Genomic DNA, 24587 nt, shown 5'->3' with positions numbered 1-24587 from the left:
GCTTTGCTGCAGCTGCCGCTGTGACTTTTTAAATGCAGGGCGGCTGGAAGAAAAGCAGCTGAGGATCAATGGCACTATGGCAGGGAGCGACAGAAAGTGCCGCGGGGCCCCTGGAGGCGCGAGGCCCTGTGCAACCGCTCCTGTTGCCCATGCCTAAGACCAGCCCTACCCCTAGGGTGCCCCAATGCTCTCCTGGGATGTATGTGTGACCAGTCTGCTAAGAATGCTGGCTCATCCTACATTCCAATGGCTTGATTTTCTATGTTTTTTCACTTGGATGGTTTTTTGTTTTTTTTTAAATGGCCCAAAAACATAAACACAAAGCATGAAAACATCTTGCATATGGCTTTTTTTAAGGAAAAAAATAAAAGATAGATGTTTTGCTGTTTTGAAAATGGCCATATTTCCTATTTGGATATGGCACCAAGCAAAAAACAGTAGGGCAATGAAACCTCTCACAGATGGTGTTCAAAATTGTCTTTATTAGAAACAATGAGAGTGACCCACTCTCATTGTTTCTAATAAAGAAGACAATTGTGAACACCATCTGTGAGAGGTTCCCTTGCTCTACTATTTTTTGCTTGTTCCTTCCCTCCAGTGGAACATTTTGACTTCTGTTTGTGACAGTCTATTTGGATATGGGACATTTAGTGTAAAACGTTCAAAGTCCAATTTAGACGCCATATCGAAAATGCCCCTCCATATCTCTTCCTATTCTTAATAATTCTTTCCTGGTTGTTGGACTTTTCATTTTTACCTGTTGTAAATATTTCCAAACATAGTTGGATCATACTTTTTGCAATATATTAGATCTTTTTCCTTTATGTCTCATTTCTTTTTCTACTTTGATTCCCTTTTCCTGCATTTTATGCTCTTTGTCTCATGATCTTGCATTAAATCAGTGCACAAGCACAAAAATGTGAATTATGTGGAGCTCCTAATAGGCAGCACTGTTTCTGTACTATGATGTAGCTCCTGTAATGGCAGTCATTATTCTGAATTTAATAGTGTTCTGAGGTTGATATATTTAAAATTAATGAGGCATTTGTTCTCTACAAAAGGGCTTATTAGGAGGCACATTTTCTTCTACTGTGCTTGTAAAGATAAAATGATTGCTGAAGAGTACTAGCTTGTTTTATTTTGGGAGAAATTAGATCTGATATTATATATTTATTTATTTAGTAATATTGAGTAATGCAGTAAGCAAGGTTTGAATGTTAACACTTTGCTGGCAGATATTCAAAGCGATTTAGCCAGTCACGGACTGGTTAAATTGATCGGGGGTATGTTTAATAAGGTGTGTTAGTGTTTCTAATGCACCTTTAAATTTAAGGCGCGTTAAACGCTAACACGCCTATACATTTCTATGGGCGCGTTAGTGTTTAATGTGCATAAACCATTTACACGCATTAAAAGCGCTAATGCGCCCATAGCGCAAACATAGGTGTTGGTCAGGGCTACCCACTAATTTTCAGCAGCACTTTACTGGCTATGTGCTGCTGATATTTGTGGTTAGTGCCTAACTCAAAGCAGACTATGTTGGGTGCTGATTCTGAGGGCAGGCTCTGAGCTTGGCTGCATAAGTGCTGATATTCAGCCCCTAAGGACCTTATTCTTATGCTCCTAAAATTCATGCTCTTAAATTTATGAGCATAATTTATGCTTCTAAATTACAAGTATAGTCAATGCTCTAAAATAGATTATGCTCCTAATTTATTTGCATAAATTTAGTAGTAAAAAATTATGCTCATAAATTTGGAACATAAATTTTAGAAGCATAAATTTAGGAGCATAACCTTCATAGAATAAGGCCCTAAGCGGCCATGTTTAGTGTATAAATAGGGCCACATAAAAGTCTGTCCTATCTTTATACGTTACCTCGTGGCTACTTAAGTGCTGACTATTGACAAGCGGCTACATGTTAGCCAGCTCAGAAATAACCAGATATTCAAAGCCGAAGCCCAGACAAGATCCAGCTTTGAATATCCGAGAATAACTCCATCAGCAGTGAGCAAAAAGCTCACCTCCACCAGCTGAATATCAGACCTTTCATGGCTCACTGTATGCAATTACAACATTCAAGGTTTTCGGATGTTACTATCCATGACCCTGTTACCTGAGCATCTATAAGAAGAACTTCTTTTTTTAGTTTTTTTAAAAATTTTATTTATAACAACTTAATTTTACAACCACTAAAATAACTTGCCAGAAATACAGAGAAAATAACAAACAATAATTATTTCAATCAGGTAATTCTGTACTCTTCCTTAGACCACAAAATAGGGAGAGTGAAACAAGACAAGGAGATCAATTAAACAACAGTAAACAAAGAAAACGTGGTATTAACCTGATTATCCCCAGTTATTATTTATCTAAATCATTATTCCACATTGATCGTCTGGTTGGCTTCTTCAAATCCAAAATGGTGTATAGTCAATTTATTTTGTTGGAAACATACTTATTGTCCAATATTAGTGGAAATAATACACCTGATTTCATTTTTTTCTCTTTTAAAACCAGAAATCATTTAACAATACAAACACTTGAATCTCTAATCCATTTCCCACTGATTAAGGTAATCCCAGTTTCACAGGCTTCACTCCTTTTGAATTAATGTACTAAGAGGAATCATTTTAGAGGAAAAAACTTTAGGAGTCATACCCGGAACTCTGGGAAATCAACAATCTCGATATTAATCATCTGTAATAATATTCATTTTGTTCAAATTTGTCTGGTCTATTATCATTTTCAAAATCTTAACCATTTCCTATTCCTGTAGAACTTCTTTTGCTGTATCAATTTGTCATTCTCAAAGGATTCAATTCGATTAGCCATGTGGCTCACTAATAAGATTATATCTGAAGCAAAATTATTTACTATCACCGTTAGGTCCTGGCGTGCCTTCCAGATGATATTCAATGTAACCTCCACGGGAGCCAAAACCTCCAAGCTGATAGCTCTTGCGGGTTTAGGAGTGGCACCGCCGACACAAGTTCAACTGTAAATGACTTCCGTTTCAGCATACACTCCTAACTCACTCCTCCACTCCTTTGGACATGGTGGTTAAATGATTCGGGAGCGATGAAGTTGTTTCCAGGTCCAAGAGCATCGATGCTCCTTTGCCGGCACTAATCAAAGGACTCACCAACCCAGTCATCTGTGGGCAGCTCGTCGCGCAGCAGTCCCACACTTGCTGCACAGGGGACAAAACGCTGGCCATCGGCGGTTGACCCCCCCCCCCCCCATTGTCCCCTTCCTGTCAGTTAAGGTAACTGCAAATGCAGAGAGGAAATTTCAAATAAACAAAGACAGAACTTCAGAGGACAGCTGGGCCATTGAGCGTACGAGCTTCAGGTCGCCATCTTTCCACTCTCCCTAGTTTGGGACACTCTTTGTCTGATTTCTCCTCAGAGGCCTGTCTGATATGTGTAACCCTTCAGCATAGCCCTCTGAGTCATTGAAAAACAGAAGCCCCTCCACCACTACATGGTGGTGTCGCTTTGGAGGGGAACTTTATAATGTGTAAATGCCTTTAAAAAATGTTTAGTACCAAAAAAGAGGTTCTCATTAGATATAAACCACAGACATCAAGAAGGGAGAAGAAACAATGGAAGTGTGTCTACACCAAGACAATTTCTCTAAAAAATAAGGAGGATGACATCATAAGCATAAATGTAACTGCCTTGGGACCTCTTATAGCACACATCTATTTCAAAACTGAGTCTTTAAGGCAAAGTTATAATCAAATGTCAAACCTTCACCGCCCTAATGAAAAAATTACTTTTAATGTCATATTTAATAAAATATACAAACTGCACTAAACCCAGTAAATCCTCAATTCAAAATGAAAATAACATGACTTATATTATGTAAAGATTCAGCGCTGAAGCATGTAATAACACCTGATGGTCACAAAAAATCAAAGCATATCGACAACCAGTCTGCTTCCAGGATTAACAGCAAGTGGAAGCATCCACCGACAACTTTATAAACAAGATTCCGACGCCAGCGCAGACCCCCTTTTTCAGCAGCTTGGTAAAAGGGGCCCAAAATAAAAAAAAAATGATTCACGTTAAGACACATCAACAGAGGACAAGTATCTGTTATCCTGTAATGACAATGTTAACAAAACTATGTAAGCCACATTGAGCCTGCAAATAGGTGGGAAAATGTGGGATACAAATGCAATAAATAAATAAACCAAATACACTGATGTCCAAACATTTCTCACACAACAGTGGTTCTATTTAGTCCCCGAGGTTCCAATATGGACAAACGATAAATCCACCATTTTTCTCTCTGTAGTACATGCCCGTTAGGATCTCCATCCCATGAGAACAGAAAAATCACTTCAAGCACTACAAACCACAAATCATTAAAGGAGTGTGACAAAGACAAACAATGTGAAACTACAGGGGCTGATTCATCTTGCCCTTGCAATCGACCACAGTGTTCAATCAATCTGGTGTGAAGCGGTCATAGAGTTTTCCCAATATAAACCAGGGAACATGGGCACCAAAGAGCATACACAACCCGTGGAGTCTAACAGGTAGACAAGTGAGTTAAATGGATGGAAACTGAATTCAACGCCAAAGAAGTATCAGAGAACAATGATCCACGTACACTACAGTGTCCACAGGGAAAACACCCCTTATTCACTGCAACTGATTGTGAGGATGATACAGGAAATAAATATGAAGGGACTAAAACACTCCGCAAATGTTTCTCCCTCTTAAATGCAAACAGAGGGGGAGACAAAAAACAATCATATAACACATTTTAATATGGGACTTTCCCACACACTAAGCGCATTTTTTAATGTGTCAGTAAAATAGAGCTTTTTTTTTTTGCAGGTCCCACACTAATTTGTCCATTAGCTCAGAGGATATGCAAAAAAAAATTACGTGGGAGCACTTATCTCCTTGTTAGGAGGCACCAAGGGCCAAATTCTAAAAATGGTGCCTTAAAAATTGGCATTGAAAAACCACACGCTTAACATGATTCTATAAACTATTACTAAAGTTAGACATAGTTTATAGGATATGCTCACATGCCATTCTTGCAACTAAAATTTAGATGCTTCCATTTAGGCCACTTAAAACCAGGCCTAAATACAAGTTAAGTGCAGATCAGGTGTATTCTATAATAGTGTGCATAATTTCTTTGAAGCACCCACAACCTACCCATTCAATGCACCCCCCCCCCCCTTTTGACTACGAGCATTTGAATTTGTGCACGCTGCATTGTAGAATACACCTAGAAATTTGTGCAAGTACATTCTAAATAAATCCAATTAGTGTCACTAATTGGTTGTTAAGTACCCATTATCGGCACTGATTGGCATGTTAAGTTGTGCGTGCAATTTGGCCATGCGGCCAAATTAGAATGCACAGTTTAAGGCACCATATATAGAATTTGGGGTAAGTGTTCCCATATTAATTCATCATTATCTAGTTAGCACCTGCTAATGCAAACACGCTAGCCGGTTAATGCTAACACCCCCATTCTCTTTCCATGACATACCCCTCCAAAATGTTTTTAAAAAATAAAGTGCATATGTTGGCCTTAATCTTCCTGCTCATATGTGTCAGGGCACATATAGCCTTTTTAGCTTGCAGTGGCATGTGCATGCCCTAAGTGATGATATCGCAGGCACGGGAACAGCAAGCTAAAATCATGGCTGCCATCCAGATGCTCAGTTTTAGTGCTCAGAACATCCTCTTGCTGGTCAGGCTTATGTTACCCAAAATGAGGAAGCTTTTCCAGAGCCTGGTCACAGCAAGGACAACCTGAAAGAGAAGAACCTGGAAGGAAGTGCACAGATGTTTTGACAGGCAGGAAAAAATGCATAAAAAGGTAAATACTGTCAGAAGGACAGAATAGATTAGACGTTTCTAGATGGGAGATAGAAGGAAAATAGAAGTGTGAGATTTTTCCTTTGCATGGAACCTGAGGCCACACAGTACTGTATGCAGTGGCTACTGCAATCTGCTTCTTGCTGGCCTCCCACTTAGTCACCTCTCCCCTCTCCAATCGGTTCAAAACTCTGCTGCCCGTCTCATCTTCCACCAGGGTCGCTTTACTCCAGTGGCGTAGGAAGGAGGGGTGGTCCGCCCCGGGTGCACGCCGCTGGGGGGTGTCGGCTCCGCGCTGGTGCACTGCCCTCTCTGCCCCGGAACAGGTTACTTCCTGTTCCGGGACAGAGAGAGCAGTGAACCAGCGTGGAGCCGACACACCCCAGCAACGTGCAGTCGGGGCGGATCGGCCCTCCCGCCCATCCCTCGCCGCAGGTATGCGTTCCAGGGGGGGAGGTATGCGCTCCGGAGGGGGGGTGCACTCCAGCAGGAGGAGGGTGCGCCGTGCTGCACCCGGGGAGGGGGGTGCGCAGCGGCGACCTGCCCCGGGTGTCAGCTCCCCTCGCTACGGCTCTGCTTTACTCATACTATCCCTCTCCTCAAGTCGCTTCACTGGCTTCCTATCCGTTTTCACATCCTGTTGAAACTTCTTCTACTAACCTATAAATGTACTCACTCTGCTGCTCCCCAGTATCTCTCCACATTCGTCCTTCCCTACACCCCTTCCTGTGCACTCCGCTCTATGGATAAATTTTTCTTATATGTTCCCTTCTCCACTACTGCCAACTCCAGACTTCGCACCTTCTGTCTCACTGCACCCTACGCCTGGAATAAACTTCCTGAGCCCCTACGTCTTGCCCCATCCTTGGCCACCTTTAAATCTAGACTGAAAGCCCACCTCTTTAACATTGCTTTTGACTCGTAACCACTCGCCTCCACCTACCCTCCTCTCCTCCTTCCTGTACACATTAATTGATTTGATTTGCTTACTTTATTTTTCTCTATTACATTGTAAGCTCTTTGAGCAGGGACTGTCTTTCTTCTATGTTTGTGCAGCGCTGTGTACACCTTGTAGCGCTATAGAAATGCTAAATAGTAGGAGTAGTAGTAGTAGATATTGCTGCTATAGCTACTCACAGGAACATTGCCCTTGGCACATCCTAGCTCTTTAGTCCTACCAGAAGAATACATGCACTCATTCCACATGTTTTTGGTTCATATTTGTTATAATATTTTTATGTTATGTTTTATTTGTGCTCCATTATATTTTTTAAATTTATATCATGTTCAATTTAGTGTCAATCTTTCAAAAATGTGATAATAATATATCTTTTCAAAGGTTACCAGAGTTGTGATGTGTTCTTTCAGAAATGTAACTTTCCCTGGGCTACATTTCCATGCACTGTCACTGGTATAAATCCACTACTCATGAGATTTAATGAGGCTGATAGATCTATAGCAGTATCAAGTCAGTCATAACATCCTCCTCTTCAAGGTGCTGTGTTAGAATACATAGGCATACTTCATGGACTTCCACTTATACCCCAGTAACATTAGCCTGGGTATAGGGACACACACTAGGGTGTCAATCTCTGCTTTATCAAGTCACAGGTGCAATTCCAATCCTTGACAGATGGAAGAAATAAGACATACACCACTTCCCTGGAAGGTATATTATATCAAAGGTGGTCTCGAGCATCTTCCATACTCTATGGATGTTAAAAACGCTGTGTCCTTTCTTCCCAAGCTCCACACTTCATATTATCACCCAATCTCTGGCACTATCCAAATCTGATTATTGTAATGCCATATATGTGGGTATTAAAATCTCACTCCTTAAAAAATTACAAACAGCACAAAATACCGCGGCCTGCCTTGTATACAGTGTTTCTCGCTTAAAGAAGGCTTCCCCTCTTCTGTTAAATCTTCATTGGCTTCCCAAAAATGCCAGGATCACCTTTAAAATATTTGTGACTGTTTAACAAATCATATATGGTTTATCACCCTCTTACATACATCAACTAATTGATTTACCTTCACGTAATACAGTAAAAATATCTAGAGAATACTTCATGCTCCATTATTCAAACTGTGAAGGTCTCTCTTACAAATCAGTCCTTATTGCAGGCTTCACATATCAGAGTACCAAACTTTGGAATTCTCTACTCAAGAAATTAAGATACTTAGAAGATTATCTGATATTCCATAAATTACTAAAGGCTTTTCTATTAAGTACAATAAACTAATGTTTCCGTCTCTCTTATATCCTATATAATAATTTGCACCTCCAACGTTGCATCACTGTCTGGCTGCCTGGGTTTGTAACATCTCATGATGTCAGCCAGCCTCCAGCGTTCCATTCCCCCTCACTGCCCTGCCCTCGCGTCAAAACGTAATGACGTCAGAGGGCGGAACAGTGAGAGGGAAGGGAACGCTGGAGGCGAGCTGACATCAGGATGTTACCAACAGAAGGGAAGCCAGCAAGGCCAGCCAGAAAATGATGAGGTACAAAGGAAGAGAGAATCGCGGCACATCAAGGGGAGGGCAGGGCAGGGCACAGCAAAATCCATGGACATGGATGGGATGGGATGAGAGGACAAGAGAGAAGAGAATCGCGGGACATGGATGGGAGGGCAGGGAAGAGGAGAATCACGGGACATGGAGGGAAGGGGAGGGAAGAATTGCGGGACATGGAGGGGAGGGAAGAATCGATGGACATGGAGGGGAGGGCAGGGAAGAGACAAAAAATTGCTTACAAGAGAGCCTTCCTAGGGCCCATTTTATTGTTGAGGAAACGGGCTGAGTTCCACTAGTGTTTCAATATAACCAATACTCAAACCTAACTTCATGACAAACACACAATTATTCCTAATATGTTAAAATGTTATAATTATCTGACTGTATTATATTTTTTGATGTTTTTTCTTGAATGTAAGCCACATTGAACTGAACTTGTTCAGAATAATTGGGATACAAATGTCATAATAATAATAACCTAAATTTCCGAAAATTTTTGAAATCAGTTTTGTTTAAGAAGGCTTATTCCCCAGGTTTAACCTAACTTGAATTAACTAGTACTATAAACTCAGATCCAAGGACAATAATTACCTGTCAATATCACTTGCCTTTTGATGTTTAATTTTTATTTTATATCTTATTCTCAATTTGTATAGTTCTTTTTCTTGTACTGTAGCTTGCACTGCAGACTTTGTAAGCCACTTTGAGCCTGTGATCAGCTGGAAAATGTGGGATATAAATGTAATAATAAATAAATAATAATAAGGCCTACAGGAAATGCTGCATATGCCTGAATAGGTGCTTTGTGCTGTGACTCCCAAACTTGTGGAACCCTAAACCTATCCTAACCTTAGCTAAGTTATCTAACAGGTATATGTGTGGTATGTGCTGGGCCACTGATATTCTCAATCAGATTCTGCAACACTGAAGTCTGTAGAAGTGCACAACCCTCAAACCTTCATAAGCTCTGACTTGCTCATGCAGTCTGCAGCAGTTATTGTGTTTGCAGTCAATATTCAGATATCAGGACAGTAGATGGTGCCTGCCTGCATGTATGTATACTTTGAGACAGCTCCACATAGTTTCTGTATGTGTTTAACATTGTGCCAATGTGCACCCTGCAGAAACAGAAGCCCATACGTTTACTTTTACCTATACATACCTGAGGTAAACTGCCCTGTTATGTAAAAAGCATGTGGATTGCAGGCTATTTGATTGTGGATGGGATCCTGGTAAGATCAATAGTTACTACTAACTTTCCTCCAAATCAGTAAAGGTGACCTATGTGAATCTGGCCCCTATACCTTTGCCCTTCATCCTTACCCATGTGTCCATCTCATCCTATCACTAAGGCTAAAACTCTTAGAACAGGCTGCTTCTTGTGATAGCCTATGTCACACTGGAAATGCCTCTTTTGAAATGTGTGGTATCCACATGTCAGGTTTGAGGGCAACATTCCTGGTGGAGGTCTTTACTATAGCCCTATCCCATTCATAGCTGCACAAGCCTCTACAACCAATTCTCTCCTCATCCTGGAGACACTCAAGCCATCAGTGTCTCCAAATTACCAAGTTCAGGAAGGGAGTGCAGGATGAAAGGTCAACTTTCAGTGATCTAAAAAAGTATTTTGGAATATGAGTGAGTAGTTGATCCCTTTATATGATTTACTCTCTAGGTGCCAAGTATTTAGGGAATGATAGATCCTGCCTGAGATGTCTCCCGCTAAGTCAATCCTGGACTCAGGGATCAACCTAGCAAGCAGTGGTGGCCTTACCATTTGGGAATGAAGGAAGGGGGGAAATGTCAGACTAGGGGGGGCAGAACAGAGCTGGGAGGTAGCAGATGATCATTCTTTCACCTCAGGTGGCAGACTGTCTTGGGCCGCCCTTGCTAGCAAGGTAATTGGACATAAGGGTATTACAATGACAAATAATGTTATTATTCTTGATTGAGCAACAACATTTTTGCAAGGTACAGAGTGGGAAAATTCTTTTTGAATTGAATGGCTTAAGCACAGAGCCATAAAAAATGACACAGTGTGGCATTTAAGAAAGAACATCCAAATTGGAATTTAGATGTTCCTGTCAAAACATTTGAAGTTCTACTAGTACATTAGGACAAGATCTGTCAACGTAGAGCCTTTTTTTAAAAATACATGGTGAAACAGACATCCATGTACCAGTGACATGCAGCATGAACATTCATTTTAGAAAACCAGACGTCTAAAATATCAATGGGGTAACACAGGAACATAAACATCTCCGTAGTAGCACATGAACATCTACGTTATGAAATGGCACTATAGATGTTTACGTATTGATCATAGACGTCTATTTCTCCAAAAGCTGTCACCAAACCTGGTATCCCTTGCCAGTTTTCCTTTCAGGGGGACACCAACCACTAGGGGATGAAGGAGGTGACCTCTTCTAATCCATCCAGAGGAGCACAGCTCAATAGGAGCATTTTTCCGAAACCTGGACTATCCAGGATAGCAGGTGTAAATGCTGATGCCCATCTTTTTGGACACAGACATTCATTTAGCTTCTGAAAAGGAGAGTTAATGTAATGTTTTAGTGTCACTTTAGTCCCACCCTAAACATGCCTTGACCATGCCCCCTTGCCATTTGAATGTTCTTCAGCATTAGACATACATATCCTGGCTTTACAAAATAGAAACATAGGCATTATTAATCATATATAAATATCTAATGGCCAGTTTATGGATATCTAAAATATGTGGTGTTAGTGTCTCAATCCCGAGGAGAAAGTAGCAGCTCAGTTTGGATATGCACAAGTAATGTTCCTTATTGTGTTCCATTCAATGTACTGAGCTGAAGCCAGTGGAGGAATATGGGCAGCTGTTCAGTTTTGCAGTTTGCTTTTCCAGCCAAAATTCAGAGAATCTGCAGCAGTTTTTCCAAACAAATAATAATAAGATCCCTCCTTTAAATTTTTTTAGAACATGAAACTGCTCCCAGCTGTAGCTGTGCCCTTGCCTGATGCATGACTAAAACTGCCCAGTAGATATTTCAAAACATTTTAAATTACAGCACAACATATTAACCTTTGCAAGAACATTCCCCTTAACAGCAGCACAATATACTGTACATTTTAATCTACAACTTCTAAAATGGACCAAAGAGGAATAATATTATCAACAAATTGGCAGAGAAGTTCCAAAACTAACAATTAACCACAGTTCTGAGGTCATTTAAATACAAGACATTGCAGTTGTAAACTTCCCTTTATTAACTGAAATCTGTTCAGAGTAAAGTTTGCCTGTGATATGGGCTAAGCAGTTTTGTTTCTCTCAGTTTGTTAAGATAAGTAATGAACTGTATTATTTAGATCTCTCCTGTAAGTTTCCACAGAACTGGATTAGTTTAGAAACCAGGCTTGGTTACAACCAGGTGGCCAACACACGTCTCCTATTCATATATATTTAAAAGTTATCCTTGATAATATACAACCATTTAGGATTAATTGTTTCAAGTCACTCCTTTGCATATGTGGCCGAATATGTGAGCAAATATGCCTATAAATGATCTGTTAGAAAATAACTGACTGGCATAAAAGTACACTAGGGATGGTCATTCATTTGCAATGATATGAGAGATGTCAACAACGTATCCCATGTCATTACATGCTGTTTTCAAACCAAAATGAGCAGAAAATAAATATGAAAGCTGATTTCTACTTTGGTGGTATGGCCAGAAAAAAGAGTTTTTTCTTTCTAAATTGTTTAAGCAGCCTTCCTAATAACTAGCCTTGTGATTCACTAATTCCTTCTCCCCAGCCTCAAAATCTCAAACATCCCACAATCCAAGCCAGTAAAGAGCAAGCACACCACATAAGGACAAAAGTTGACCACAGCTTTATTATGAATTGAACAGAACAAATAGAAACAAGCTCGAGCCAATGTCATGAAACTAGTTCAAAACCTTACAAACAGTCATCTTCCCACACACTATATTATTAGCTAAGTGGATCATGCACACCAAACCTGCCCCCATATCCATGGAGGTGAATCAATAACCATCATCTCCCCAGCAGTGGGTGATGGCTACCCAATGTGAATTACCATTACCGCACCTCGAATATTGTGTTCAATTCTGGCCGCCACATCTCAAAAAAGATAGTGGAATTAGAAAAGGTGCAGAGAAGGGCAATGAAAATGATAAAGGGGATGGGACGACTTCCCTATGAGGAAAGGCTAAAGTGGCTAGGGCTCTTCAGCTTAGAGAAAAGGCAGCTGAGGGGAGATATGATAGAGGTCTATAAAATAATGAGTGGAGTTGAATGGGTAGATGTGAAGCGCCTGTTCATGCTTTCCACAAATACTAGGACTAGGGGGCATGCGATGAAGCTACAATATAGTAAATTTAAAATGAATCGGAGACATTTTTCTTCACTCAACGTGTAATTAAACTCTGGAATTTGTTGCAAGAGAATGTGGTAAAGGTGGTTAGCTTAGCGGAGTTTAAAAAAGATTTGGACGGCTTCCTAAAGAAAAAGTCCACAGACTGTTATTAATGGACTTGGGGAAAATCCACTACCTCTGTGATAAGCAGTATAAAATATTTTGTACATTTTTGGGATCTTGCCGGGTATCTGTGACCTGGATTGGCCACTGTTGGAAACAGGATGCTGGGCTCGATGGACCTTAGGTCTTTCCCAGTATGGCAATACTTATGTACTTGATTTTATACCCCACCAAGCCCACATAAAAATCTATTTAGCCCATACTTGTACCAGGCATCCCCAGTCCCATACATTGATATATTCTCTTCTCCACCATAAAAAAAGGTAATTGGCTTAGGTATCCACCAGCTACAAAACCCAGCACCTATACACATAAGAAATCCTCCACAACAAAGATGATTCAAAGGGGGGAAGAAGGGAGGGATGACAAAGGAACACACTTCAACAGCCACAGATATTCTTTATGAGAGGTGAATTCTACTACAGCCCCTAAAGATTGGTTCCCCCTCTTTCCCTCCCAGTTCCCATCATCCATCCCATTTCCAGCTAATCCCTGCATTCCACATACCTACCTAAACAGCAGCAAAATAATTGACACACTCTCCAGTTCTCCTTCCCTTACATATCTCCCTCCTTTCTCTACTCCCCACCTCCCTTTCCCAGAAGAATCCGGATCTGAGGCCAGTGGGATGTTGCTTAGCAGGTTTCCCCCAAAAAACTGATGTTTAGATGTGTTATGATGGACAGAAGTAATGCTTAAATGGCAACTCTAGAAGTGAGGAAGTAAGACCAGTGCTGGATAGACTTCTACGGTCTGTGTCCCATATATGACAAAGACAGATCGGGATGTGCTGGAGTGGACAGAAAAGGATGGACTGGAGTAATAGTTGAGTAGGGCCACTACCAGGCAGACTTCTATAGTTTGAGTATAAAAATGGTAAAAAATATATAGTAATAATAATAATAAAAGATCAAGTATGTGTATTTTATATCACATTCATATTGTATGCCATGAGTGTGGGTGCTCTCTTCTCTCCTGTTGTGATACACATCTTAAGTTGAATTTAGTGAGTAAAATGTTGTTAGTAATACTGTTGGAATGTTGGTTTAATCATGTATTCATAAGGAATGTGACTGTTGGGCAGAGATGTGCTATGTGCAGGTCTTTATGTGCCATCATTTACCGTATTACTATTTTATTATATGATAATTGAATCCTGGGTAGAGTCGCCAGTAGAGCTTTGATCTTTCCACCTAGTTGTCCTAGGTAATAACAGCATGCAGCAGATCTTCCAAGTAACTCAGGAAATTTTGAAATGTTTTGAAACTGTTCTTGTTTAAACCTAGAATAACATACAGCAAATAATATTAAACCATTAACCTTCGGATCAAATGAAATCTTGGATCTATAATCCTTATTTCTATATCCATTTTAATTCAATGTGCAAGCATAAAGTCCTACATGTAAATAAAGTGCTACAATTCTCCAAAAGCAAAACTTTATACTTCAACTACCCTGTATGACAGAAGTGATCTAGTATTTCTTCTTTAAATATACTCAATGTGTAGAGTAGCAGAAAGTTCTGAAGTCCAAAATGGTCTACATTTTGCATTCTACATCACAGAATGGTATCTCTGCCACAGAAAGCAATATAAAAGGAATTCATTAAACAATCCATTTCCAGCTCACTTTCATTTGCAGCCAAATTCAAAATGATATATCACATTACAATAGAAAGGATACAAGTAATATCTATAACCAGACCATATTTATCTCACAAATCATCAGCAAATAGAAAATTAAAAGGAAGTAGGCCTTTTAGATCACACAAAAATGGAGAACTCAATCCAAATATATGAAAAGGAAAACTTCTCTCTCCAAAATACAATGGCAACTTACTTAAAATTTTTTAAATGGTCAGGTTCCCAGAAAACATACTGAGCATCCTGATATTTTTTCAGGGTGTCTAGCCTGTTGCAGATTTGGTATGATCTGCAAAAAGACAATCCTTTCCCAACAGCCCCTTTTCAAAATTGATGGAAGAAAAAATTGAAAAGAACCAGGCCAAGGAGTGATTCTTGCAGTACACCATTTTCTAGGCATGAAATCCATAAACAACTACCCTTTCTCTCCTCCCATCCAGCTAATTTCTGAATCAGTCACTTTAGGGCCATACCAAGAGCACTCTAATGTAGAACCATGCCAAAAGCCTAAATGAAATCTGAATATACCACATCTAGTATTTTCTCCTGATCTAATCTCCTGGTTACTCAGTCAAAGAAATTGATCATATGTTTCTGATAAGACCCATGTCTAAGAAAATGAAGCTGGCACCCACTCCATAAAGAAGGGATGCCAGTAACATGACTGAGCTTATCCCTCCTTTCTCCTTTACCATATAATGAACGTGTACTGATGGGTGGGGGAGGGGGAGAAGGTATACGTTGAGTAGGAAGGTAGAGTGAAGCATAGTGACAGGAAGGAATAGCAATGATTGGTGCACTAAAGGCCCCTTTTACCAAGCTACAGAAAAGGAGGCCTGCCCTGGCGTCAGCACATGTTTTTGACACGCTCCAAGGTCCCCTTTTACCACAGCAGGTAAAAGGTATGTCTTTCTTTTTATCAGAAAATGGCCATACGGCAACTGAAGCACTTCCACATGGCCATTTTGGGAGGAACCCTTGTTACACCCCCTCACTTCTGGGTAAGATGTATGTTAAGCTCTGGGTTCTATTTTGCCTATCGTGAGTAGTCGTGGCTCCAGAACCCAGAACCCAGAACCCAGCACCCAGAAGTGAAGGGAGAACAAATTCACTAACCTCGTCTCGTGACCTCAAAGGACAAGAGAGGAAAATAATCTAAATGTAGGGATTCTTCTTAGATTTGGATGGAACACACAAAACAAGTCTGCAGTTAATAAAAAAACATGTGAATGATGTGATATTTAATTTTGTACACAAAATTTAACTTACGCAACACATTACCATATTATTATGTAACAATGTTTCTGAATTGTACCCAATATTCAGCTTATATTTGCGAAGGTTTCAAATGTAACCAACTCATTCGATTTTCTACTCTCTCTTTTGTTCACAGGGCTCAACTCTACATTTCATCCCTATCAGATAAGTGCCATTTTAACAGCTATGCAATTTTCATTTGTTAGGTTTTCAGATTTAGAATCACCCTTCTTTTGAATTCCCACTAAAAAGAATTTGATTCTTTGTTATTAACTTTCTGTTTTTCAGATTCTCAGCAGTTCTCAGAAAGCTCCACCCTCGGACCAAGGAGATCCAGTAAGTATGTTTCCTTTCTATTCTCCTTTTTTCACTTTGTAGTCAGAATACACTCCCCTAACCCACTTCAGTCTCTTTGATCTATTGTGTGTCCAATGCCACTTAGCTAAGGAAGCTTGACTCCAGCCTTTCTTGCGTGGGGGCCCGTGATGTCCTCGGAGATTCGTCTATCCAGTCCGGTACAGTGCTTCCTCCTAAACCTTTCTCTTAAATAAAAAAACTGGAGGCAAAACCCTGTCTTCCTGGAATTTGGGTTGAAGATTCTTAACCTAGTGGACAATTTAAGTAAATAAACTTTGGCCAAGTAACCACCTTTCACTCATTGCACCTCCCTCAACCTTCTGTTGTCAGCATTTGTACTAACATTCCAATCTATTGCTCCACATACATTCCCCCAGCTCACCAGTATTCCTTATTTTATTCCCTAAGAATTTCTTCTAACCCAATCACAATGCTTCCCTTTGGCTCTCTTCCACTCACTCAAAACTGTTTCTCCTGAACTTTCCCCAACAGACACTCAAAATTACAAAACCCAGAAAAAATTCAAGAAAATCCTACCCAATTAAACCTCTACTCTCCCTCTAACCTTCTTACCCTACTGCCACTCCAAACACTCCAAATCTATTTTCTTTTAAACCTTAAATCCCCATTTACCTCTTTCACACCACACCGCACCTCCTCTCACCTCGGTGGTCAGACTCACTCTGCCAACTGCCAGCTACTCCATTTCCTAGGATACGGAATCTCGGCTGACCATTCCGATATCCCTCAGCCAATCACCTGCTCTTTCAAGATTCCAATTTTTTTCTGCTGACCAACGGAATGTTGGCCAGCACTGCTAAATCTCCTTTAATTAATAAATTCCCATAGGAATTAATGGAGAAATTATTTTATTAAACAAACCCCCCTTCAAACTTTAGTCAAATTACCCCAAAATTTCCATAATAATTAAACTACTACTACTACTACTATTTAGCATTTCTATAGCGCTACAAGGCATACGCAGCGCTGTACAAACATAGAAGAAAGACAGTCCCTGCTCAAAGAGCTTACAATCTAATAGACAAAAAAATAAATAAAGTAAGCAAATCAAATCAATTAATGTGAATGGGAAGGAAGAGAGGAGGGTAGGTGGAGGCGAGTGGTTACGAGTCAAAAGCAATGTTAAAGAGGTGGGTTTTCAGTCTAGATTTAAAGGTGGCCAAGGATGGGGCAAGACGTAGGGGCTCAGGAAGTTTATTCCAGGCGTAGGGTGCAGCGAGACAGAAGGCGCGAAGTCTGGAGTTGGCAGTAGTGGAGAAGGGAACAGATAAGAAGGATTTATCCATGGAGCGGAGTGCACGGGAAGGGGTGTAGGGAAGGACGAGTGTGGAGAGATACTGGGGAGCAGCAGAGTGAATACATTTATAGGTTAGTAGAATAAGTTTGAACAGGATGCGAAAACGGATAGGGAGCCAGTGAAGGGTCTTGAGGAGAGGGGTAGTATGAGTAAAGCGACCCTGGCGGAAGATGAGACGGGCAGCAGAGTTTTGAACCGACTGGAGAGGGGAGAGGTGACTAAGTGGGAGGCCAGCAAGAAGCAGATTGCAGTAGTCTAAACGAGAGGTGACAAGGGTGTGGATGAGGGTTTTGGTACAGTGCTCGGAAAGAAAGGGGCGGATTTTACGAATGTTGTAAAGAAAGAAACGACAGGTCTTGGCGGTCTGCTGGATATGAGCAGAGAAGGAGAGAGAAGAGTCAAAGATGACCCCAAGGTTTCGAGCTGAGGAGACAGGGAGAATGAGAGAGCCATCAACAGAAATAGAAAACGGGGGGAGCGGGGAGGTGGGTTTGGGGGGGAAAATGAGAAGCTCGGTTTTGGTCATATTTAATTTCAGGTGGCGTTGAGACATCCAGGCAGCAATGTCAGACAAGCACGCTGAAACTTTGGTTTGGATGCAAGGTGAGATATCAGGGGTAGAAAGGTAGATTTGGGAGTCATCAGCATAGAGGTGGTAGGAAAAGCCATGGGATGAGATTAATGAACCAAGGGAAGAAGTGTAGATAGAAAAGAGGAGGGGACCAAGAACAGAACCCTGAGGTACGACTCCCCGTTCCCTATTGTTATGCTTTCAGTTTTTGAAAATCCCTATTTTTAATAACCGCCCCAACAATTACTTCCTCAAAACCCCTTTAAAAATCCCAAATTTAATTAAAACCCTTCTCAAAAATTCAATCACCTCCTCCTTTACCTATCACGTCGAATTAAAATTGTTAACTCTTAACTAACTCCTTTAAATCGACCCCCCCTCAAAAACACCCCCAAAATATTTAAATATAAAATCTAACCCACCAGAAAAATTAAGAAAAATCCCCCGATCCCAAATCTGCAAACAAAATTTAAATAATATTAACCCCTTAATTTTTAAAAATAAAAAACCCAATTTATACATTTTTAAAATAAATCAAAATTTCGGTTTAAAAAACCCCTTACCTTATGCAGGAATTTCTCTTCTCTCGACCACTACCAACGGATCCAGTCCCGAACTTTTCCAACGAAAAACGGAGTAAAAAACAAAAAACGCCCCGAAAACTGCCATTTTGTCTGGAACTCGGGTTCAAAATTGAGGCCCAGGCTTCTAGGCCTCACCGCAGCTCCAGCGAAATGGGGCATGTGTACGATCCCAATGCATGCGCACATTACCGCGCCAACACCTTCCTTCTTGCTCCCAGCCGACTAGCCCCCAGATCGGCCATTCCCCTGCCGGGAGTCCTGTCCTCAGCCCCAATGTCCCCGCTCCAACGCGGTGGACGCCAACCCATCGCGGCACCCGCCATCAGCCACAAAATGCCCGATTCGACCTCCCGAACTCACGGTACCGGCCTCCTCGAGCGACCTCACTCACTGGCAGTCCTCTCATCCGGGTGGCAGCCTCTGGCCCGACATCACTCCCGGGCCCTGAAACAGTCGGCGCGGCTTTCCGCAGCACCTCTCCAACTGTCGCTTCCCACCGACCGGCCACGAAATGACGCCGCCGAACCCAGCCACACCTCACCGCTCCTGCTGCAGCTGTTCCCTCCCGGGAACGTGCCCAATCGTCCCCGGGAGTCAGGAAAGCTTGTTGCTGCTTCTGCAGCACCCCTCCAACCAGCGGACTCTTCCAGGTGAACTCCGGAGACCCCAGGTTAATATTTATTTTTCTTTTTCCCCTATACCTATGTTACACCCTTACCACCAACAATTGAGGTGGCAGTAAGGGCTCCTGCACTAACCTAGCGGCAACCGGGCAGCACGCTTCACTGCTAGATTACCGCCGGGTACACACCGGTGCAACAAAAATACAAATATTTTTGTAACACCGGATATGACAGCGTGCTGGGGGTGGGAACTACCGCTGGGCTGCTGTGGTAGCCTGGCGGAACCTCCTTTTTAATGAGCGGTAAGTTTGCCTTGGACTTACTGCCGCTTTATAAAAGGAGCCCCTAGCTAGGATAGCACACCTATCAGGAAAAGGAAAGGTTGATGTAAGAATAGTTTTTTGGTGGTCTGAGAATCAGATTTGTAGGAGCTGGGGGGAGGGGAAGTAAGGTGTTGTCAACCCTCCCTCTTGGTGGTTCTGATGGGTAACGGGGTCCAGGGGTTGGGATGGAGCAGCAGGTCACAGCAGAAAACATTTTGGACTTTCCACATTTAATAGTCCTAATTAGGGGCATCTGGTGTATTTTTGAAGTTAGTCGGTCTGGGGAGGAAGCAATGGGGTCACATGAGGTACAGCCAAAAGCGCTTGAGTGACAAGGACAGGATTTGGCGTTACCGCAAATCTTACCATTTTTAATTTACAGAACCTAAGTTAGTTCATTTCTCTCTAACTGGTAAAATTCTTAACTGATTAATATTGTTATATCATTTTTGACAGTTGAACATGGTTCTTTGGTTTTAGCTGGGTATTTTGGAAAGGTTAATAAAGGGATTTAATTGGAAGTGAATAAAGCTGTGGCCAGATGTTTGATTGTTATTCATCTTATTCTGCTCAAAAGAAGATGGGAGAGTGTGAATGCCTGTGTTATGCTGTCTCAGATCCTGTAAGCCATTGGATTCCAGAAACTGTATTATCCTGCTGTTTAGCAATGATTCCATTGTTTAACTCACCACTATCACCCACCGAGCCTCTTCTTTCTTTCCACATTAGTGAAGTAGAATCATTTTGTTCATTCTCAGTCTTCCAGATCCACTCCATGCTCTGAGGCAGTAATTCCCAGACCAGTCCTGGGAGAACCCCAGCCAGTTAGGTTTTCAGGATATCCACAATGAATATGCATGAGATAGATTTGTATACCAAGGAGGCACTGTATGCAGATCAATCTCATGAATATTCATTGCGGATATCCTGAAAACCTGACTGGTTGGTGTTCCCCCGGGACAGGTTTGGGAATCACTGCTCTAACGAAACATTCAAAACATCAGGCAACACAATGTTGAAACATCCTCATGAACACAATTTTCTGAAGAAAAAAAAGGTTTTTAGACTACCTTAATGTCATTCCTATCTGGGTCTATAGTTTTAGGCCCTAATATTGTCCTTTCCTCAGTGACAACCATACAAATATATTAAAAAAAATTTTTAATTGTGCTCTTCCCATATCAGCATTTACATTCAGTTGTGTGCAAAAGTTTAGTCAGCCCTGATCAAATTGTTCTTTTTTCTTTGTTTTTCCAGTAAATCCCTAGGTAAATAGAATCTGTCATAATTTCTACAGGGTACAACGATAAACGCAGCATCTTCCTGTAAATTGTAATGCATAATTATTATTTATTTGCAATTTATTACAGATTCAAAGTACTGACTGAATGGGTGTGCAAAGTTTTGGACACCCATTCAGTCAGTACTTTGTTGCACTTTCTTTGGTAGAAAGAACAGCTTCAAATGGTCCCCCTATCTGCTTTTGAACATTTTCTACTCTTCCATCCAGAGCTTTTCTGTCCCGGAAATATTTTTATGTCTCCTTGCATGCACTAATTGTTTGACATCTCCCCACAGATTTTCAATGATTTTCAAGTCTGGGGACCATGAAGGCTATTGCAAATCTTTCCTCTTTTATTTTGACAGATTGTCTAAGGAAAGCATACCCAAAGATAGTCAGCTTCCCCCTCCCCACAGTTGGTACATTTTCCAATGCCTACATATATAGTTAGAATGTATAAATCTGTTGGGCCAGTTTATTGTATGTTAGTTGTAAATATTAATGTGTGGTAACTATAAAGCCTATTAAGTAACTGTTGAGGGCATAACCAGGATCTGCCCATGCAGATCCTGCAAGGCAGACATTTACCTCACCTTAAGAACATTGCCGATAGACCGTTTGTATCTACACTGTCAGACACCCTTCAACATCAGCAGTAGAATCCTCCTACCCCCTTTTCCCTCTCACTTCCCCCAATCATCAGTATCCCTCCCTTCATCCTCCAGATCCTCAATACCACCCATACATCCCTGACATCAGCAGTACCACTCTGAATGACTTCTCAAATCTGATTGACTTCTTTGGGTGACCAAGGAACTGAATAAAGGATTTCAGCAAAGCCTTTGATACGGCCCCTCACAGAAGACTTATGGATATGCTGAGAGGGCTGAACTTAGGACCTGTGGCGGGGCATAATCGCCCCATCCTGAGGACGTCATCGCAGGATGTCCCTGCGAAGGGCATTATCGAAACAAGACGGGAGGCCATCTTTTGTTTTGATAATACAGTCGGGGACACCCAACTCTCAACATTTAGGTCGACCTTAGAGATGGTCGTCCCTAGAGATGGTCATCCCTGATTTTCAGTGATAATGGAAACCGAGGACGCCCATCTCAGAAACGACCAAATCCAAGCCATTCGGTCATGGGAGGAGCTAGCATTTATAGTGCACTGGTCCCCCTGACATGCCAGGACACCAATCGGGCACCCTAGGGGGCACTGCAGTGGACTTCAGAATAAGCTCCCAGGTGTATAGCTCCATTACCTTGGGTGCTGAGTCCCCCAACCCCCCCCCCAAAAAAAAAACCACTTCCCACAACTGTACACCACTACCATAGCCTTTAGATATGAAGGGGGCACCTAGATATGGGTACAGTGGGTTTGTGGTAGGTTTTGGAGGGCTCACGTTTACCACCACAAGTATAACAGGTAGGAGGGGATGGGCCTAGGTCCATCTGCCTGAAGTGCACTGCAGTACCCACTAAAACTGCTCCAGGGACCTGCATACTGCTATCATGGAGCTGGGTATTGAGGCTGGCATAGAGGCTGGAAAAAATATTAACATTTTTTTAGGGTGGGAGGGGGTTAGTGACCACTGGGGGAGTAAAGGGAGGTCATCCAAGATTCCCTCCGGTGGTCATCTGGTCATTTAGAGCACATTTTTGTGGCTTGGTCGAAAACAAACAAAAAAAATGGACCAAGTAAAGTTGACCAAGTGTTCATCAGGGATGCCCTTCTTTTTTCCATTATCGGCCGAGGACACCCATCTCTTAAGCACACCCCAGTCCCGCCTTCGCTATGCTTCTGACACGCCCCTGTGAACTTTGGTCATCCCCGCAATGGAAAGCAGTTGAGGACGCCCAAAATCGGCTTTCGATTATGTCGATTTGGGCAACCCTGGGAGAAGGACGCCCATCTCCCGATTTGTGTCGAAAGATGGGCGCCCTTCTCTTTCGAAAATAAGCCTGATAGTGTGAACTGGATTGGACACTGGTTAACTGATGGGTGACAGAGGATGGTGGTAAATGGAATCCACTCAGAGGAAAGGAAGGTGAGCAGTGGAGTGCCTCAGGGGTCAGTGCTGGGGCTGGTTCTAATATATTTGTGAGAAACATTGCTAAAAGGTTAAAAGGATATATATGTTTGCCTTTTTGTGGATGACGCAAAGATAGCCAATAGAGTAGATACCCCAGAGGGAGTAAAAACCATTAGAAAAGAGATCTCCAAACATTAGAAGAATGGTCAAAGGTCTGGCAGTTAAAATTTAATCATCAAATTTATTTGAAACCTGTTCTGCTATATGGAATATATCATCATTAACTCTTCCAAAATACTTTTAAAACAAATAGGAAGAAATATTTTTTCACTCAACGAATAGTTAAGCTCTGGAACTCTTTACCAGAGGAGGTGGTAACAGCGGTTAGTGTAAAAGAATCTGGGCTTAAGAAAGGGTTGGACAAATTCCGTGAGGAAAAGTCCATAGTCTGCTATTGAGACAGACATGGGAAGCAACTGCTTGCCCTGGGATTTGTAGTATGGAGTGTTGCCACGATTTGAGTTTCTGCCAGGTACTTGTGACCTGGTCTGGTCACTGTTTGGAAAACAGGATACTGGGCTAGATGGACCATTGGTCTGACCCAGTATGGCTACTCATATGTATTCTTATGTACACCCCATATCCACTAACTGGCAGTATAACTCCCATCCCTATATCCTGTAATCCCCTACACCTCAACATCACTATACCCTATGATCCACTCAGACTCCCTGGCAGGGCATAGTACATAAGAACATAAGAGTAGCCATACTGGGTCAGACCAATGGTCCATTGAGCCCAGTATCCTGTTTCCAACAGTGGCCAAGTTAGGTCACAAGTACCTGACAGAAACCCAAATCATAGCAACATTCCATGCTACCCCAGGGCAAGCAGTGGCTTCCCCATGTCTGTCTCAATAGCAGACTATGGACTTTTCTTCCAGGAATTTGTCCAAACCTTTTTTAAACCCGGATACACTAACTGCTGTTACTATATCCTCCAGCAAAGAGTTCCAGAGCTTGACTATTCGTTGAGTGAAAAAAATATATTTCCTCCTATTTGTTATAAAAGTATTTCTATGTAACTTCCTTGAGTGTTCCCTAGTCTTTGTACTTTTGGAAGGAATAAAAAATTGATTTATTTCTACTCATTCAACACCACTCAGGATTTTGTAGACCTCAGTCATACCTCCCCTCATCCATCTATTTTCAAAGCTGAAGAGCCCTAACTTCTTTAGCCTTTCCTAAGTTGGGTAAGAAAGGGGGGGGCGGTCCGCCCCGGGTACACATCGCTGGGGGGTGTCGGCGCCTCGCTGGTTCCTTGCTCTCTCTGCCCCGGAACAGGTTACTTCCTGTTCCGGGGCAGAGAGTGCAAGGAACCAGCGAGGCGCCGACACCCCCCAGCGGCGTGCAATTGGCGGATTGGCCCTCCCGCCCGCCCCTCACCGCCTTCCAGGTATGTTCTCGGGGGGGGGGTTGCGCTACGGAGAGGGGAGGGTGCGTCACGCTGCACCTGGGGGGGGTGCGCAGCGGTGACCCGCCCCGGCTGTCAGCTGCCCTCGCGACGCCACTGCCTTTCCTCATACAAGAGGAATTCAATCCCCTTTATCATTTTGGTCGCTCTTCTTTGAACCTTTTCCAATTCCACTATATCTTTTTTGAGATATGGCAACCAGAACT

Source organism: Microcaecilia unicolor, chromosome 1, assembly GCF_901765095.1.
Source record: "Microcaecilia unicolor chromosome 1, aMicUni1.1, whole genome shotgun sequence".
Classification (NCBI taxonomy): Eukaryota; Metazoa; Chordata; class Amphibia; order Gymnophiona; family Siphonopidae; genus Microcaecilia; species Microcaecilia unicolor.
This window is presented reverse-complemented; position numbering follows the sequence as displayed.